We start from the raw sequence: 8,985 nt of genomic DNA, 5'->3' as shown, positions 1-8,985 counted from the left end.
AATAGCTCTGTTCTGTCCAGCAGAGCCTAGAATGTTCTAGGAAGATGCCTGTACCCAACATTCAATGACTGTGAGTGGGAACAAAGATCAATAAGGATGGAAGCAGGCTTCCCCCGCCCGTGGGCCAGAGTGGTCATGGACAGAGTCATTGCCCGAAAGTCCTGGCTTTTGGCCCACTTGTTCACACAGGCCCCTCTTGCTTTCTGCAGAACGTTCTTTGTATCCCACTGGTGTCTCTCAGCTCAGTCATCACTCTCTATCATGGTCTCTGCCTCTGTTCCCCTGCCCCTTGAAAGCAGAACCTCCTTAAAAAGCCTCCCAGAAACCATCCTCACTGTGCCTCTTGGTGTTGCCCCAAGTGCCCCAGTGGTGCTAAGCAATAGGCAGACCCTGGTTTCTTCTCAGGACCACAATGAGGCACTTGAGCCCACCTCTCTGCCCCTTTCTCTGGTGGGCTTAGGAGCAGCAGGGTTTGAGCCAGGTGCCCTTCCTTGGCTCTGTGTTAGACCCAACTTCTCAATGACTGTTGTTCACAGTCAGTCATCTGGGCACTGAAGCCATGGCCTGTAGATCCTCCCAACCCAGCCCTACCAGTGGGGCTTTCTCAGCCTGCCAAAGGGATTCGGGTTTACCCTTGTTCATACTCAGCTCTGCTGGTCCTCAGAGCAGCAGAATAAAAGCTGAGTTTGGCCTACTGAGCTGGTTCCATCTTTTATTGCCAGAGGGTTCATTTCCCACTGCAACCATACAGTAACTTCAGGGCTGAGCCAGTGTGGACAGCAGTGTAGATAGCCCCCTGAGCATTTTCTGCAACCTGACTCCAGCTTGGCCTCACTGCTCTCCCAGCAGTCGTTTCCCATCTCTGTTCTCACTATGGCTGCACCAAGTTGCTCCTTCTAGGAGATACCACTTTCCACTTTTCTGCCATTGTACAATCAGCCTCTACCTGCTAGATTCTTACCCAGAACTTTCACTTGGGCCATGTTAAAAAGCCACTCAACGCCACAACACATTCAACTACAGTTCTAGCTCACTGCCACCCTCTCCCTCCCACTCACTCCTTAACCTGGAGGGATTTGGCTCCAGTCTCTTCTCCTTCTTCCAAATATAACAGTCAATGTACCAAATTTCTCCTGGCCATAAATCCCACGTAAAGTTTTTAGTCCTCAGTAGACTTCCCCTTTTAACAACACTGGACTCTCCCTCCTTTCAGAAAAGCACTGCCCTTGGCTCCTGGGAACTACAGTCCTCTAGGACTATTCCTCCTCTCTGGCCTGCATCTTGGCCCTCTTTTCTGCACTGAAGGCCATTCTGTCTTGCTCCTTCTATTGTTTCCTCTTACTTGACTAGGTTTTTCTTTTTTATTGTATTTAGAAAATTAAATTTAAAAGGATGACACTAATCAATAAGAGTACCTAGGTTTCAGGTGAATATCTCAATATCATTTGATCTGTTGATTATGTTGTATACACATCACCGAAAGTCAAATCATATTCTGTCACTGCATATTTGTCCCTCTTTACTCCCATCCACTACACTACTTCCTCCACATTCTCCACCCCTGGCAACCACTTCGTTCTTATCTATGCCCATGAGTCGCAGTTTTATACACCACCTATGTGTGAAATCATACACTTCTTAGCTTTCTTTGATTTACTTATTTCACTCACTATAATGTATTCAAGGTCCATCCATGTTGTCATAAATGTCAGTATGTCATAATTTCTTTTAGCTGAGTAGTATTCCATTGTATATATGTACCACATCTTCTTTATCCAATCTTCTATAAAGGGATACTTTGGTTGTTTTCATATCTTGGCCACTGTCAATAATGCTACGATTAATATCGGGTGCATTTATCATTATGTACTAATGTTTTTGAATTCTTGGGGTAGTTACCCAGTAGAGGGATTTCTGGATAATATGATAGTTTTATTCTTAATATTTTGAGGAACCACCGCACTTCCTTCCATAATGGTTGTACTAATTTGTATTCATTTATTATTGCCTTTACTTCCCTTGCTTTTGGTGTCAAATTGATAAATTCTTCTCTATTGCTAAGATCCATAAGTTTAGTACCTATGTTTTCTTCCATGTAATTTTTTAAATTAATTTTAATTGGGTGACATTAATCAATCAGGGTACATAGGTTCAGAGAAAACATATTCAAGTTATTTTGACATTTGATTACATTGCATACCCATCACCCAAAGTCATATAGTCTTCTATCACCTTCCATCTGGTTTTCTTTGTGCCCCTCCTCTCCCCCCACCCTGTCCCTCTCTTTCCTCCCCCTCCCTGGTAACCACAACACTCTTGTCCATGTCCCTGAGTCTCATTTTTATGTCCCACCTATGTATGGAATCATATACTTCTTCATTTTTTCTGATTTACTTATTTCATTCAATATAATGTTATCAAGGCCCATCCATGTTGTTGTAAATGAACCTATGTCATCATTTCTTATGGCTGAGTAGTATTCCATAGTATACATGTACCACATCTTCTTTATCCAATCATCTCTCAGAGGGCTTTTGGTTGTTTCCATGTCTTGGCCACTGTGAACAATGCTGTGATGAACATGGGGTTGCATGTGTCTTTACATGCCAGTGTTTTTGAGTTTTGGGGGTATATACCCAGTAGAGGAATTGCTGGGTCATATGGTAGTTCTATTTTTAATTTTTTGAGGAACCATCATACTTTCTTCCATACTGGTTGTACTACTTTACACTCCTACCAACAGTGGATGAGGGTTCCTTTTTCTCCACAGCCTCTCCAACACTTGTTATTACCTGTCTTGTTGATAATAGCTAATCTAACAGGTGTAAGGTGGTATCTCATTATAGTTTTGACTTGCATTTCTCTAATTGCTAATGAAGATGAGCATCTTTTGATACATCTGTTGGCCATTTGTAATTCTTCCTGGGAGAAGTGTCTATTCATGTCCTCTTCCCATTTTTTTGGATTTTTGTTTGTCTGTTGTTGAGTTTTATGAGTTCTTTGTATATTTTGGATATTAGGCACTTATCTGTGCTGTTTGAAAATATCATCTCCCATTTAGTTGGCTGTGTGTTTTTTTTTTTTTTGTCTGTTTGTTTTGTTGTCAGTTTCTTTTGCTGTGCAAAAGCTTCTTAGTCTGATGTAGTCCCATTCATTTATCTTTGCCTTCACTTCCCTTGCCTTTAAAGTCAAATTCATAAAGTGCTCTTTGGGCCCTGGCCGGTTGGCTCAGCGGTGGAGCGTCGGCCTGGCGTGTGGGGGACCCGGGTTCGATTCCCGGCCAGGGCACATGGGAGAGGCGCCCATTTGCTTCTCCACCCCTCCTCCTCCTTTCTCTCTGTCTCTCTCTTCCCCTCCCGCAGCCAGGGCTCCATTAGAGCAGGGATGGCCCAGGCGCTGGGGATGGCTCCTTGGCCTCTGCCCCAGGCGCTGGAGTGGCTCTGGTCGTGGCACAGCGACGCCCCGGAGGGGCAGAGCATTGCCCCCTGGTGGGCAGAGCGTCGCCCCTGGTGGGCGTGCCGGGTGGATCCCTGTTGGGCACATGCGGCATGCGGGAGTCTGTCTGACTGTCTCTCCCCATTTCCAGCTTCAGGAAAAAAAAAGTGCTCTATGTAACTAGGGTACATCAGTTTAGTACCTATGTTTTCGTCTATGTAATTTATTGTTTCAGGTTTTGTTTTGTTTTTGGTTTTTTTTTGTATTTTTCTGAAGCTGGAAACGGGGAGAGACAGTCAGACAGACTCCCGCATGCGCCCGACCGGGATCCACCCGGCACGCCCACCACGGGCGACGCTCTGCCCACCAGGGGGCGATGCTCTGCCCCTCCGGGGTGTCGCTCTGCCACGACCAGAGCCACTCTAGCGCCTGGGGCAGAGGCCAAGGAGCCATCCCCAGCGCCCGGGCCATCTATGCTCCAATGGAGCCTTGGCTGCGGGAGGGGAAGGGAGAGAGAGAGAGGAAGGAGGGGGTGGGGGTGGAGAAGCAAATGGGCGCTTCTCCTATGTGCCCTGGCCGGGAATCGAACCCGGGTCCCCCGCACGCCAGGCCGACGCTCTACCGCTGAGCCAACCGGCCAGGGCCTGTTTCAGGTCTTATAGGTCTTTGATCCATTTTGAATTAATTTTAGTACAAGGGGACAAACTGTAGTCAAGTTTCATTCTTTTGCATGTGATTTTTCAGTTTTCCCAGCACCATTTGTTGAAGCGGCTTTATTTTCTTCATTGTGTGTTGTTGGCCCCTTTATCAAAAATTATTTGAACAAATACATGTGGTTTTATTTCTGGGCTTTCGATTCTGTTCCATTGGTCTGAGTGTCTATTTTTCTGCCATTACCATGCTGTTTTGATTATCGTGGCTATATAATATAATTTGAAGTCAGGTATTGTAATGCCTCCAGCTTCACTCTTTTTCCTTAGGATTCCTCTGGCTATTAAGGTTTTTTATCATTCCATATAATCCTGATAATTTTTTGTTCCATTTCTTTAAAAAAAATGACATTGGGGGAGTAGACAGACATACCAACTTCCACCACCCAGAACCAAAGAGGACTACAACCTAATTTTAAGAACCATCATCTGGAAAAACCAACTTTGGACTAAACTAAGAGGACTATTTAACCAAGGAACACCGAAACCACACTGAGACTGCAATACCAGCAAAGGGAAGCAGGACAGCAACCAAACAAGCTCTCCCGTGGCACTCAGAGAAGAGTCGCATAGAAAGAGGAAGCTTCTGAGACTACAATATGGAGGATTAGGGTCTGAGCTGCAGTGTCCTCAGCCACATGGCTGAGGGCTTGCCAGAGGGCAGGCGGAGCGGGACATGGAAGCGTGGTTCCGTCAGCAAGTGCGAAAGCTGGCTGGCCACGATCAAGGCCTGGATGTGAGCTCAGTCTTGCCAGGCTGGAGTAGAGGGGACTCACAAAAGTGGTCAGGCCCAGCTGTGGGACAGCCTGCAATCCCACCTGTGGGGGAAGGGCAGGAGCCCCAAACATGGCAAAGACCCACCGCTGAGCAAGGGCACATGAGCATGCAACCTCACCCGACCCACAGATCCGAGGCTTGAAGCCCGACGTGGCAACTAGCTCCTCCTGAAGGGGTGGGGCAAAAACCCAGAAAAGGCAGAGACCCGCATCTGAGCCCGGGTGTGCAGACCCGCCCAGCCCCACAGAGCCAAGGCTTGCAGCTGACCCGTGGGTTCCTCTGGCAGGGGTGAGGCTAAAGCCCAGAAACAGCAAAGACCTGTGACTGAGCGTGGGGTGCAAAGACCCGCCAGACCCATGGAGCCAACTGGAGCAGGTTGCTCCCATGGCGGTGGGACGAAAGCCCAAAAACAGGCAGAGACCTGCAGCTGAGCAAAGGTGCTCTCCCCTGCCTGTGGTGCCAAAGCTTGCGGCCCAGGTGAGCACACTAACCACACCTGCAGGGGTGGGAAGAAGGCGGAGGCCATTGAGGCTTGTAGACCCAAGCACGTGATCACAAGGCTGGCAATGGAACACCCATACCCGAATGCCCTAGGTAGTAGCCACAGAGTGGGTGGCAGGCTTGCAGACAGACCACACCTAGGGAACACAGAGGCCACACCCATTGGATTCCAGTGGCCAAAAAATTCTTATACACAGACAAAATGGGAAAACAGAGAAATGCAACACAAATGAATCAAGAGAAATCCCCAGAAAAGGACCTGAATGAGTCAGATATAACGAAGTTAACAGATGCGGAGTTAAAAATAATGATTTTTAGGTTACTCAAAGATCGTAGAACAACAAAATGGTCATTACAAACACCTAAATAAAGGTAAAGCAAATATAAAAAAGGATGTTAAAATAATAAAAAAGATTTGGTCAGACATGACAAATACAATATCAGAAATGAAGACCACAATGGAAGGAATAAAAAGCAGAATGGATGAAGCCAAGGATTGTATCAGCAAGTTACAGGACAAGATAAATAAAGGCATGGAAGCAGAGCAGCAAAAAAGAAAGAGACTCAAAAAGTCTGAGGAAACTAAAACAGCTCTGTAACAACATGAAGAGAAATAATATCCGCATCATAGGGGTTCCTGAAGAAAAAGAGAAGGAATAAGAAATAGAGACTTTGTTCAATCATATCATAGCTGAAAACTTCCCTAAATTAATGCAGGAGAAATTCTCACAAGTTCAAGAAGTACAGAGAACTGCATTAAAGAGAAACCCAAAGAAATCTACACCAAGACACATCATAATTAAAATACCAAAGCTAAGAGATAAAGAGAAAATATTAAAAGCTCCTAGAGAAAAAAAAAAAGGTTATTACCTACAAAGAAAACCCCATAAGGATGACATCCAACTTCTCAACAGAAACACTTGAGGCCAGAAGGGAATGACAAGAAATATTCAAAGTAATGCAGAACAAGAGCCTACAACCAAGACTACTTTTTCCAGCAAGGCTATCATTTAAAATTGAAGGAGAAATAAAAAGCTTCCCAGACAAAAACAACAACAACAACAACAACAAAAAACAATCAATTCACTACAACTAAACCAATGTTGCAAGAAATGCTAAGGGGCCTGTTGTAAACAGATCAAAGGGGGAAACGAATATAGCAAATGAAGAATACAGCTTTAAATAATAAAATGGCAATAAACAACTATATATCAATAATAACCTTAAATGTAAATGGATTAAATGATCTGATCAAAAGACATAGGGTAGCTGCGTGGCTAAGAAAACAGGACCCATACAAATGCTTTCTACAAAAGACACACCTTAAAACAAAAGATGCACATAGACTGAAGGTAAAAGGATGAAAAACAAAAACATTTCATGCAAATGGAAATGAAAAAAAAGATGTGGTAGCAATACTTATATCAGACAAAATGGACTTTAAAACAAAGGCTATAGTAAAAGATTTAAAATGTCACTACATAATGATAAAGGGAGCAATCCAACAGGAAGATATAACCATTATAAATATCTTTGCATCTAATATAGGAGCACCTAAATATATAAAGTAGACTTTCATGGATATAAAGGGTGAAATGAACAATATTATAATAGTAGGGGATTTCAGTGCCCCACTAACATCACTAGATAGATCCTCAAGAAAGAAATTTAACAAAGAAACAGCAGACTTAAAGGACACACTAGATCAATGGGATTTAATAGATATATTCAGAACCTTTCACCTAAAGAATCAGAATATACATTCTTTTCAAGTGCTCATGGTACATTCTCTAGGATAGACCACATGTTAGGGCCCAAAAGTGGTCTCAACAAATTTAAGCAGATTGAAATCATATCAAGCATTTTTTTCTGATCACAATGGCATGAAACTAGAAATCAACCACAACAGAAAAACTGGAAAATATTCAAACACTTGCAAACTAAATAGCACGTTATTAAATAATGAATGGGTTAACAATGAGATCAAAGAAGAAAGAAAATAATTTTTAGAAATGAATGATAATGAACATACATCAACTCAAAATTTATGGGACACAGAAAAAGCAGTACTGAGAGGGAAGTTCATATCATTACAGGCATATCTAAGAAGCTAGATAAAGCTCATATAAACAACTTAACCCAGCATCTAAAACAAGAGTGAGGAACCTTTTTGGCTGAGAGAGCCATGAACAACACATATTTAAAATGTAATTCTGTGAGAGCCATACAATGACCCGTGTATGTTACACAATATCCAATAAAAATTTGGTGTTGTCCCAGGAGAAAGCTGTGATTGACTCCAGCCACCCACAACCATGAACGTGAGCAGAAGGAAATGAATGGATTATAATACATGAGAATGTTTTATATTTTTAACGTTATTATTTTTTTATTAAAGATTTGTCTGCAGCCCTGGCTGGTTGGCTCAGTGGTAGAGCGTCGGCCTAGCGTGCGGAGGACCCGGGTTCGATTCCCGGCCAGGGCACACAGGAGAAGCGCCCATTTGCTTCTCCACCCCTCCGCCGCACTTTCCTCTCTGTCTCTCTCTTCCTCTCCCGCAGCCAAGGCTCCATTGGAGCAAAGATGGCCCGGGCGCTGGGGATGGCTCTGTGGCCTCTGCCTCAGGTGCTAGAGTGGCTCTGGTCGCAACATGGCGACACCCAGGATGGGCAGAGCATCACCCCCTTGTGGGCAGAGCGTCGCCCCATGGAGGGAATGCCGGGTGGATCCCGGTCGGGCGCATGTGGGAGTCTGTCTGACTGTCTCTCCCTGTTTCCAGCTTCAGAAAAAAAAATAATAATAAAGATTTGTCTGCAAACCAGATGCAGCCATCAAAAGAACCACGTCTGACTCGCAAGCCATAGGTTCCTGACCACTGATCTAAAAAAACTAGAAAAGAACAACATGTAAACACCACAGATAGTAGAAGGAAGGAAATAATAAAGATCAAAGCAGATATAACTGACATAAAGAATAAAGAAACAATACAGAGGATCAATGAAACCAGGAACTGGTTCTTTGAAAAGGTAAACAAGATTGATGAACCTTTAACTAGACTCACTGAGAAAAAAAGAGAGAGGACTCAAATAAAATAGAAATGAGAGTGGAGAAATAACAACTGACACAACAGAAATACAAATATTGTAAGAAAATAATATGAAGAACTGTATGCCAAAAAACTTGACAAGCCAAATGAAATGGACAAAGTCCTTGAAACATACAATCTTCCAAAAATGAATCTGGAAGAATCAGAAAACCTAAACAGACCGATTACAACAAATGATATCAAAACAGTTATCAAAAAAATCCCAACAAAGAAAAGTCCTGGGCCTGATGGTTTCACAATTAAATTCTACCAAATATTCAAAGGAGAACTAACTCCTATCCTTCTCAAGATATTTCAAAAAATTCAAGAGGACAGAAGACTTCCATGCCCCTTTTATGAAGTGAGCATAATTCTGATTCCAAAACCAGGCAAAAACAACTCAAAGAAAGAAAATTATAGGCCAATATTTCTGATAAATTTACATGCTAAAATCCTCAACAAAATATTAGCAAACCA

At 43.3% G+C, this 8,985-nt stretch overlaps 1 non-coding gene across 1 annotated transcript; it reads left to right on the top strand.

Moving 5' to 3' along the window:
* The first annotated feature begins 7,832 nt into the window (after positions 1–7,832).
* TRNAA-AGC (transfer RNA alanine (anticodon AGC)) lies at positions 7,833–7,908 on the top strand. The gene has a single exon. It is a non-coding gene; the product is annotated as a tRNA-Ala (tRNA).
* Positions 7,909–8,985: the final 1,077 nt, after the last annotated feature.

This window comes from Saccopteryx leptura, chromosome X, assembly GCF_036850995.1.
Source record: "Saccopteryx leptura isolate mSacLep1 chromosome X, mSacLep1_pri_phased_curated, whole genome shotgun sequence".
NCBI lineage: Eukaryota > Metazoa > Chordata > Mammalia > Chiroptera > Emballonuridae > Saccopteryx > Saccopteryx leptura.
The sequence above is the reverse complement of the archived record's forward strand: the minus strand, read 5'-3'. Positions and strand labels throughout refer to the sequence as shown.